The sequence below is a fragment of the Spermophilus citellus genome, assembly GCF_964194105.1.
Source record: "Spermophilus citellus genome assembly, chromosome: 16".
In the NCBI taxonomy this organism is placed as follows: Eukaryota; Metazoa; Chordata; class Mammalia; order Rodentia; family Sciuridae; genus Spermophilus; species Spermophilus citellus.
In genome coordinates this window covers 59,690,870-59,702,346 of record NC_138196.1, presented here as the reverse complement: position 1 = coordinate 59,702,346, position 11,477 = coordinate 59,690,870, and positions in this window count along the sequence as shown.

Sequence of the window (11,477 nt, the reverse complement as noted above, 5' to 3'; positions counted from 1 at the left end):
TAAAAATGGGGGAGAAATCTGACAAACACTGCCACAGTCAAGTGACCTTGGTTCCCATTGGAAGTGGTAAGTTATGTTGATAAGTATGTACCATTGACATGAGCTGTTGAAAATGACACCTTGGTTCTAGTGTCTTCCTAACACCCATAATCCTGCCTAATCATGAGAAAGATATCAAACAAATCCTAGTTTAGGAGCATTCCACAAAATACCTTATCAGTACTCCTCAAACTGTCAAGATCATCAGAAACAAGGAAAGATAGGAAACTGTCACAACCCAGTTATCTATGACATAACAACTAAATGTCCTGTGGTTTCTTCAGTGAGCTCATTTAATAGAAAAAGAAGATTAGGTAAAAGCTAAGGAAGTGTGAATTTAGTTAATTAAAATTTCAATGGTAAAGTGCTTCTCTCTACATGCAATAATTTCTTTTTGGAGGTCCCAATAATTCCTTCACATCCTAGAGGGTTCATGAAAATTAGATATGGGAGCTTTGTAGGTTAAAGCTGTGCTCTTCATAAATATGAATAAATATGGCTGTGTAGTGTTCTTAATACTTGTCCAGACAAGATTTAATTAATTGAGCATTTTCATAATTCCTAAAAATGTGCTAGGTTACTTCTGGATTTCTGTGAGTTGCAACTGAAAGAGCAGGGGCTGTTTGACTGCCAGAGTGGAGCAAGGCCTAAATCAGGAACGTGTTTCTTCAAGCTCCTTTTTTTCAGATAGTGATTCTGACTGTGAAATTAAAAAACAAACACAAACAAACAAACAAACAAAAAACCAGAAAGCTGTACTAAATTGAGAGGGCAAACGAAGGCAAAGTGTAAAAGTTTCTGCCCTAAGTTCGAAGTCTTACGACTAAGTAGCTGTGAAGGATCTGGTAATGTGGTTTTGGTTTCCATATTTTATGGGAAGACATAACAACTATATACTTTTTAGTGGCATTTGCTTAAAGATATTGGAATACAAAAACACTTCAGTATGTTTCATCTTAAAACAAAACAAAAATCACGTCTCAAGATTTCAAATTCCTTTCTATTCTTTCCTCTCTCCTCTGTACCTTCTTGTATTCATACAGCAAAGAGTTGTCTACAGATGTTGATGTTCTTATAATTAATTTATTCACCAAATTTCATCCATCTTACTTTTACTCACATCACTTATTCAAAATCACTGTTGTTAAAGGGCAAAAGTAATAGTCACACTTTAAACTGTGAATTTATTCTGTTTTGATTTTGCTCATCTTTGTCAACCATAAAGTAAAATTTTTCCCACTTTCTCTTGATAATACTTTATGCTATGCTGGCTACTCCTTAGCCTTGTTTTCCTAGCAACTCCTCTCTGGCCTCATATTTAACTTCAGTTAGGATTTAATACTTGGGATTTCTTCCTTTCTTTTCTCCCTGGATGATTTTATTTGCTTGATAAATTTATAGTGTATCTTATGCTATTGATCTCCAAGTCAAGTTCAGATTAGTATTTTTGCCTGCCCGCTTGATCTTCCCTTTGGTATTTTACAAACTTCAGACTAAACTTACCTCAAGCTGAAAGCTTTTCTGTCATCTCAGTCTTCTCTGTTTCCAGTGAATGGCACTGTCTACCAAAAAGTCCCATCAGGAAGAGAGGGAATTTTTGCAGTTGGATAATTTTAAAAGTTGCTAATGAAATTATCTAGTGATAAATTTTAAGTATGAGTAGCTAAGATTTTTGAGAAAATTTATAATTATTTGTTATAAATTATCATGCACATAAGATTTATGAGACGAGAACTATCTAAGTTCCAAGTTTTTTAGTTTGAATTATATAAGTATGAATTGTTATTTAAAAGTAAATGACTTTAGTATATCATTTTATAAGAATTTGTTTAAATATTTGTTTGTTTTGATGTTATGGCATCTTTCCTCAATAAACTTAGGTGATTTGTATTACTTTTTAGATGACAAAACCAAAACACAAAACTCTCCTTAAAATAGCACAGCTGGGCTCAGTGGTGCATGCCTGTAATCCCAGTGGCTTGGAGAATGAAACAGGAGGATTGTGAGTTCAAAGCCAGCCTCAGCAAAAGTAAGGCACTAAACAACTCAGTGAGACTCTGTCTCCAAATGAAATAAACACAAAATAGGGCTAGGAATGTGGCTAGCAGTTGAGTACTCCTGGGTTCAATCCCTGGTACCAAAAAGGAAAAAAAAAAAAAAAGCACAGCTGAGATGTATCAGAGCCAGAAGTCAAAACAAAAAATGGGGTTCTAGAACTTTTCTGTCAGCAATGACTTACATAATTGAATGTTCTGAAAACTCCAGGAACGTTATCTTCTTGGTTTTTAAATAAATCTTGTGGTTTGTATTACTCGTATGTATTTGTTAACTAGGTGATTCTTCCCAAGTAAATTAAATAGAATATGAGAAAACTCTTTCATTGTGAAAAGTATACCATCTATATGATATTTACTGTAACTTTTAGGAATTAAGATAAACAACAGTGTTATTAATTAACAACACCTTAGTTTTATAAAACAATGAAGAATTATTATGTTTTCAAAATTAGTTTTACTTTCAGTTATCTGATAAACAAGTCCTGGGGAACCAATACTCACACACATACACACACACTCACACACACATACTTACACACACACACACACACTCACACACACACACAACATGATCATTGTAGTTAATGATTCTGTATTGTTTATTCAAAATCTGATGAGAGAAGATTTATTTTAAGTGTCCTCACCACACATTCATACACACACAGATGTGTACAAACACACATACACACACACACACACACAAGGCACCTATGGGTAGTGATTTGGTGTGTTAATTTGATTGTGGTAATCATTACACAATGCATACATATATCAAATCCTCACATTTGTATGTATACCTACAATGTATACATACAACGTTTTAGTAACATTTCAACAAAGATAATAGGAATGGAGAAAATAAAAAATAAAAGTAGTTTAAAAGTCATCAAACAGCATAGTCTGAGTACCAAACAGCTTTTTAAATCCATTATTAACTGCCCTTTTACCCCCACCAACAGTGGTCTGCAGCGTGACATTTCACATGATAAGACACTTGAGTATATAAATCATTCCTCAGTGTTTTTGCCGGATTTAGTAAAATGTGTTTTTCCCTTATTTAATAACAAAAGCTTTAGGTTTTGAGTTACTTCATGTTTTGACTCTGGTCATGGTATAGAATTTGAGCCTGGGATGATTGCCAGGGAACATACTCTGGTTCATGCAACATCAATGCTATTTTTACTACTCTGGCCCACATAGTGATAATCTTTGGCTTTTGAGGTCATGCATGACATTCTTCTTGCCTGCTATATTTATAACATTTTGGAATTCACTTTCAAGAAAGAATGTTCATTAACAAATCATCTGTAATGATCTGGTAGGACCACTTTATGATGAATTCTCAAGTGCCTGGAAATTAAACCAAACAACTAGGCAATTAGAGAGAATTAAATACAGTTCTATTCATTTATTTATTTTCTTATTTGATCTTTTGCCATATTTAATGCTACAGTTATGTAGGTTGCTTTGCATTAAATTATAAATACTTAAATAATTTTAATTTAAAGATAGAGTACATGTTCACTAAGCCTCTGATGATATGGACCAGAAAGAGAAAAAGTCATTATTCCTCGGGGTCAAATTTAAAAACTGTAGTTTTTTTTTAAAGCTTTTATGCATTCTTCTATCCCTTGCTCCCATTGCTAAGCAGATTCGTTCGTTCTCTATGAAGTATCTTAAGGAAACTCAGCAACTGATGAAAAGTCAGTGGAGACATCAGGTTCTGATATTGGAGGAAGCCATAACAGGTTATTTGTGTTTAGGGAGTGATTAATACAGCACTTTTTTAATTTCCATGAGGGTTATCAGGAGAAACTACCTCATGGCTGGAATATGTATGGAAATCAATCATGTAAATTGCATCTAAAATTTCTATGCAACTATAGATGTTGGAATATTGTTGTATGTTTCACTTAAGGAATTTTCTTAAAATTGACTGAATATGGTGGATTAGATGACATCTAATTCTCACCCAGTAAGATGTCCAGCTTACTTTAATAAATTTAGAAGTCCTTAATGAGAATTTAAAGAAATTAGAATAATATTCCTTACTAGATGAAAAATACAACATAATAAAATAAATTTCATGTATCTAGAAATTATAGAATAGGAATGTTTACATTTTTATATTGCTGTGATTTTACTTTTTATGTTTCCTGAATACACAGGAGAAATAAAAATAACATTACTGTTCATTTTAAAAAAAAAAGCTTTCATAAAGCATTATAGGAAGCATAGATTAAACTTAGTTGCCTATATTTCCTACATATAGCTTGTCTGTAAGGATTTTCAATGCATTATATGCCATTTAATAGTTTTGAGTGTCTACTGTTTTCTAGACACTTCCCTTCTAGGTTAAAAAGGAAGAGGTCAGGGGATCTGTCCTCCCTGCTGTGTAGTGACACAGACAGATGATGCACGGGCCCACTGGTAAGTGCTATAGGAGACAGAAAGAACTGCAAGATGTGGAAGCAAAGAGGACATAATCAGAGGAAATCAGGACAAACTCACAGTGAACTTACATTGTGAGCTTCTGAATGTGTTGGGTACCTGTGTAAAGTGTAGAAATGGAAAGAAGGATTTTTTAAATGTTACTTTACACTTTCAATGAATGACCTGGAGAAAAGAAGGACTCTCAATCTTAAAGGATTTGATGTGCTTGGGAACGATGATAGGAACTTTTCTGTAATCAGAGAATAAAATGATCAAAGACTGGGGCAGAAAATAATAATGGAAGGCTAACTGGGTGCTGGGCTGTCATGTGAAGAGACAATAGAAATAATCTTTTTTCTTTTTAAATCTGCTATTCAATTTTATTAAACATCAACATATTTGCCTTAGTTATTTGTACATTACAGATAGATTTGAAGATCCTGTGTGCCTGTGCCTCATCCATTTCTGGAGGTAACCATGGCATTGGATTAAGTGTTTATCATTTCCATCCTCCCCTCCCTTTGGGATTTATTTATTTATTTATTTTAATTTTTAAAATATTTTAATTTGTTATATATGACAACAGAATGTTGAATTCAGCTGTTTTCAAAGTTTGTCACAGGGTTGTTTTTTTTTTTTTTTTTTTTAACTTTTTGAGGACTGGTCAGTCCTCTAATAACCCAGGGGCAGTTGTGGAAAATATTTTATTGTCTTCTAACTGTTCTTCAATGATATTTTTCAAAATTCAGGGATTATGAATTTAGACGTCTATAAGGAACAGACACATAATGAAAATGGGTGGAATAGGCCAAGCGAAATATGCAGTCTTTTTCTTTGGTATAAGAGAAAATTGCACATAGCTCTAATGTCCTTTTTGTGTAGCCAGTACTGCTCCTCTTGCTCCAAAGAGCCATCAGCGACTCAATTCTGCAAGTCCTGCTCTGTGGGACTGTGCCTCCAAGTCACCAGGTCTCCTGTTTTTGAGTTGTGAGAGAAACCAGAAATTAGGATATTTTGAAATGTCTCCCAATTTTTAAATGTTGTCAAATTCTTCCCATTAAAAAATACTTTGTGTGCCAAGTTTACCGCATGGCCATACTAAATAAGCTGGAGTCCTGGTTAGGCTGTGGGCTACCCCTTACCATTGCTGTTTTCCTTTGTTAAGATCATACAATATACTCAACATCCTGCTTTATTCCGTTAAGTTTAAAGCACAATGGAATTGTTATAAATTCAATATCCCCTCTTTTTTTCAGTATGAGAATTTAAAAATACACAAAATGAAAGAATATATATATAATTAACCACCCATATACAGCAATTGTGAGTCTCTTGCTTGTTTTAAATCTTTCAAAAATAATCCGTAGCTAACACCTTCGATAAATAAAATTTTCTTTGCTCTCCTCTTTAATTACATTTTAATCTCTTCCTCATCAGAAATTACTATTCTGAAGCTAATACTCTTTGTATTTACATTTTAGTATTGTTAATACTTTATATCCACAAGCAAGAACTATTTGTAGATTTAAAAAAATTAAATAAGGAATATTACCCTATATTTTATGTATCATGTTGTCATTTTTTACTCAATAATACTCTATGAGATTTAGCCAATTTTATTTGTAAAAATCAGTGTTTTAATTTTCGTAACTATAGAGAGCAGTACTATATCTATATCTATATCTATATCTATCTATCTATCTATCTATCTATCTATATATATATATATATATTCATGGGCATTTATCCATATTCTTGTTGATGGATATTTAGTTTTTCCTTTTAAATTATGCTATAAGGAACATTTTCATATGTGTTTACTTGGGCACATATACCTAAGTTTCTCCAGAGTATATATTAGTGGGTTTCTGTGTCTATGTCACAATTCATTCCACTTTTATATGTAACTAGAATGTATGAATCAATCCATAAATAAACAGAAGGAAGAAAAGAGAAAGGTGGTGAGAGGGAGGATGGGAGTGAAAGAAGAAGAACTGAGGATTGAAATGGAGAAAGTGATATTACATGCATGCATATATGAATATGTCAAAATGAACTCTACTACTCCGTATAACTGTAATGCACTAAAAATTTTAAAAATTAGAAATTAGTTAAGGGGAAAAACATTATCTATCTTAGCTTAGCATTTTGTTCAATTAGGAAATGTTGCAATGCAGTTATCTTTATTTTTCCAAATTCTAATGATGCCAGTACTCTTCATTCCATTTTAGGCTTTTTTTTCTCTCTTTCTCAATGATTTGTAAATTACTGTCTGCTCCATCTACTTCTGGTCAATCAATACCCTGATGACCCTTGTCTTTCATCCTTTCAGAGAAATGATAGAGCTCAGACTAGTCTTTCTCATCTGAATTATTTTCTCATTTTCCAGTTATTAAAGCACATATAAAGCCAACTGAACTCTGCTCAACTGAACTTAGATTCTCATTTCCAATTAGCATTAAATAGATGTGTCCATTCTTCTGTGTTTTAATCATTTGATCAATAAACTGAAAATGCTTAAATGTTTTAATTATCTCTTCCCCCAAGTATGTGTAATGTCAGTCTGTGCTTCTCAAAACTCACATTAACAACTTTACTGTGGTCTTAACAAAATATATAATATACAAGAAAACTGCATGCAATCTGCATAGACGCAGAAAAAGTGTTGACATCCATCCACTATTAAAACACTCAGCAGGAGAGATATAGAAAGAACTTACCTCAATACAATGAAGACCACACATGATAAACCCATAGTTAGCATAATACCCAATGGGAAAAATGGAAAACTTTTGGATATGACAACAGAGGCAAAAACAGACAAATGGAATTGCATCATACCAAAGAGCTTTTGCACAGCAAAGAAATAAGAGAATTAAAAGGCCACCTATGGAATGGGTAAAAAGTTTTGCAAACGACACATCTAATACTGGGTTAATATGTAAAGTATGCAAGAAATTCCTGCAACTCTGTAATAAAAAACAAATAGCCCCATTTAACAAAAGTTAAATTTAGCAATTTAGCATAAGTCAAAGAAGACATACCAATGGCCAACAGCTATATGAAAAGTTCCTCAATTTCACTAATCATCAGTGAAATGAAAATCAGTACCAGAGTGAGATATGCTCACACCTGTTAGGATGTTTATTGTCTGGAAGACAAAAGGTAACAAGTGTGATCAAGGATGTGAAGGAAAAAGGAGACCTTGTATGCTGTTGGTAAAATATAAGCCCATATAGCAATTATGGAAAGCAATAAGAAACTAAAAATTATTCTTTAAAAATAGAACTAAAAGAACTACACATGAGGGCTGGGGATGTGGCTCAAGCGGTAGTGTGCTCGCCTGGCATGCGTGCAGCCCTGGTTCGATCCTCAGCACCACATACCAACGAAGATGTTGTGTCCGCCGAGAACTAAAAAATAAATATTAAAAATTCTCTCTCTCTCTCCTCTCTCTCTCTCTCTTTAAAAAAAAAAAGAACTACACATGATCCACTCCCTTCTGAGTATATATACAATGGAAATGAAATCTGTATCTTAAAAAGATATCTGCATTCCCATGTTCAGTTCAGCACTATTTATAATACAAAATATGGAAACAAGCTACATGCATGTCAATAGATGAAGCAGAAATTATGGCATTATGCCACAAAATATTCTATGGAATATTATTCAACCCTAAAAAGGAAAGAAATTTTATTATTTGAGATAGCTTGGATGAACTTAACGGGCATTATGCTGAATGAAATAAGCAACACATAGAGAGATATGTACTGCAAGGTCTCAAATGTGAAATCTGAAAATGTCAAACTCATAGAAAAAGAGTAGAACGGTAGTTATTGGTGTCTGGTAGGAAGGTGGTATGGGGCAATGTTAGCCAAAGAGTAGAAAATGTTAATAATGGAAGATAAATAAGCTCTGGAGGTCCAATGTTCAACAATGTGCCTAGTTAATAATATTGTATACTTTAAATTTGCTGAGGGTAGATTTTAAGTGTTCACTCACACAGAGTTGATTATAACAGGTGTTAGGTAGGTTAATTAGCTTGATTGTGTCAACCAAATATACAATATATACACATATCAAAGCAAACTTATGCAATTTTTTGTGGGGGGGAGTACTGGGGATTATTCCAAGAAGTACTTTACCACAAATCTATATCCCCAGACCTTTAAAATTTTTTTTTATTTTTAGAAAGGATTTCACTAAGTTTCTGAGGGTCCCACTAAGTTGCCAAGGTTGGCCTCTGATTTTTGATCCTCCTGTCTCAGCCTCCGTAGTTTCTAGGATTACAGATGTGTTCCATTGAGCCCAGTTATATACCAATTTTTAATTGACAACTATATCTCCATACAGTTAGTGAGGAAAGAGAATTAGTCTCTTCATTGTTTTTGCTTCTCTCCTGAAGTTCTCTTCTCACTTCCTTCAGGCAACAGCCTGGAACATTTTCAAGAAACACTTTCCCACGAGAGGTGACAAAGATATTTTGGCATCCTTTCTTTCTACGGTCTGCTCTGCTTCTCTAAGCAATAAGTTTTAGAGCAATAGACACTGAGTAAACTTGCAGCATTTGGAGGGGTATATGCCATTCAGGAAACTGATCAGATTTCCTGCATTTGGAGCAGGAGACCTCAAGAAAGAGATGGGAGGAGATATGGAGAGCAAAGTTGCCCTGGGCTTTAGTCTGGCTCCTGTGCTTTCACTCTGGCTCTTTACTGAAGTGCATTTCTGCTGCAGTACAACTTCGTATCTGTCCTCCTGCAGTGGCTCCTTATGTATACTGAGATCTGCCTGGATGCTTTTAATTCTGAAGCCATGTAAAGTTTTGATCTTGGCAAGTGATTATAACTTATGAGATCTTTGTCCATAGGAGAGTGGCTGTTTTCGCAGACAGGACTACAGAAATCAGACCATCAGGGAACAGAGGCTTAGTGAGGTTTTTGTTTTCAATATCTAGTGCCAGGCGTAGGTAAGCAGTGCCAGATTTGCTGTAATAGGATCCATTCTGCATGCAGGGTCAGTGAGGGGGCTGTGAAGAAGAAAACATTAGCCTCACGTGGCTGTACAGTAGCTGTAGAGTACGGCCTCATGGTGTGCTCTCAAATTAAATATGGAGGGTGAACTGCATTTTAAGGAGCAATCATCCCTAAGACAGCTTTCTTAGACCTGAGCAATAACAGCAAGAGGCAGTGAAGGCAGCAGCTCTAGTATGCATCTGGAAAATTTTGCAATGAGTGTGGTGTGGGGTTGCTAATACCATTGGGGTGCCTGGAACATTGGACTCCGAAGGAAATAGAAATTAAGCAATGTTTAATGTTATGGATTGAAAAAGCAAAGCACCACAGATGAGAACTGGTGACTAGACCGCCTCCTTTGGGAACTTCTAAACTTTCAACATGGCAATAATGCCTTCCTTCTCTCTGGGAGGGAAGGTAGTAAGTCGATGCAGATTTTTCACCTGGGAAATAGTAAAAGTACACTTCCAAAATCTGCCTCTTTCTCAGAGTCTTCCTAATAAAATGGGAGTTCATACATCATGGATTCTGGGCAGCTGACTTTGAAGGATGGCTTCCTGGCAAAACAAAAACTGAAATTTTTCTCCATATACTTTCCTCTAGGCAGGTCCCAAAGAAAAGTCTTGGCCCCAACCTTGGGATATTGCTATGATACTTACGAACACAATATCCTGGGTTCTGGGAAGATGATTTTGCTTTGGATAATTGTTTATGAGGTTGATTTTCTAAATTTTTTGGATGCAAGGTGATGGTCACAATAAATTTATGGATAGAATCATGTGAATTCTGATAAACCTTGAGTTCTTTACAAGTGGGCCTCCTCGGGTGAGGCTTGGAAATACACTAACTCCATGGCTTGTGAAGCCCTGAAGGAAGACAGTTTATTCCAGGAAGAGGCTGCCCCGGCTCTACAAATAGTTGATGTTGTTCTCTTACATTTCCATTTCAATCTCCTTTTTTTTTCTTTTAAGTTGTGAATTCTTTTTTTTTTTAAATTTATATATGACAGTGGAATGCATTACAATTCTTATTACATATATAGAGCACTCCTTTTGGATTACTTTGAGTTGAAATTTTCTATTTCTTCTTTTAATTCTTCAATATTAAAAAAATCTTTTCACAAATACATTCACTTTAGCTGGACTTTAAAATTTACTGATGTTTAGTTATACACAATAACTTTCTAACGTTCTAAAAATACTATTACATGTTATTAATTATTTCCTTGTATGCCGCGTCCGGCAAAATGGACCGAGTCCGGCGGGAGACGTCGGGGTTAAAAGAATTCACAGGACACCAAGGTTCTTCATCCAGGGGGAATCTGTCTTTATTATCTCAGCTCATACTTATATATTTCTTTCAGACAGAATGGAAAGTTACTGGTAGGCGGAAGCAAGGACGGAGGGGGGCAGGTGGTCCTTGTCGACTCATACTAAGCCTTCAACCAGGAACCTTATCAGACCCAAGCAGGTCAGGACGTTCCCACATAACCGTTATAGGCTGAATAATATGGAAACAGACACCACAAATCTTTCAAGGCCTTGGGAGCTGGCCTCTTTGGCGTGCACACAAGAAACCAGGGCTGGGCCCAAGCCCCGGGGGCCAGGGGGAATCTGAGCCAGCAGTTCCCCCTCTTTTGTTTGTTGCACGTCAAAGGGAATCAAGTAGCCCCTGTCTTAGGTAGTTCACTGCCCTTACAGTGCTTACCCGTCTCTGGGGAGGCCCCATTCCCCTGTCTTAGGTTGCAGTGTAAGCATGAAAGTTGCCCGTCTCTGGGTACTACAAGATCAGCTCGTTATTACCAAGGCATTTAGTGGTAGCGATCCAGCCAGTCATTATTGGGTCTCTAATTGGTTCCGGTTCGACAAGGCATAGAGTCAGAGGAGAGGAATAACAAAAATAAAGAAGGAAAAGGGGGTAAAAGGAGGAAGGC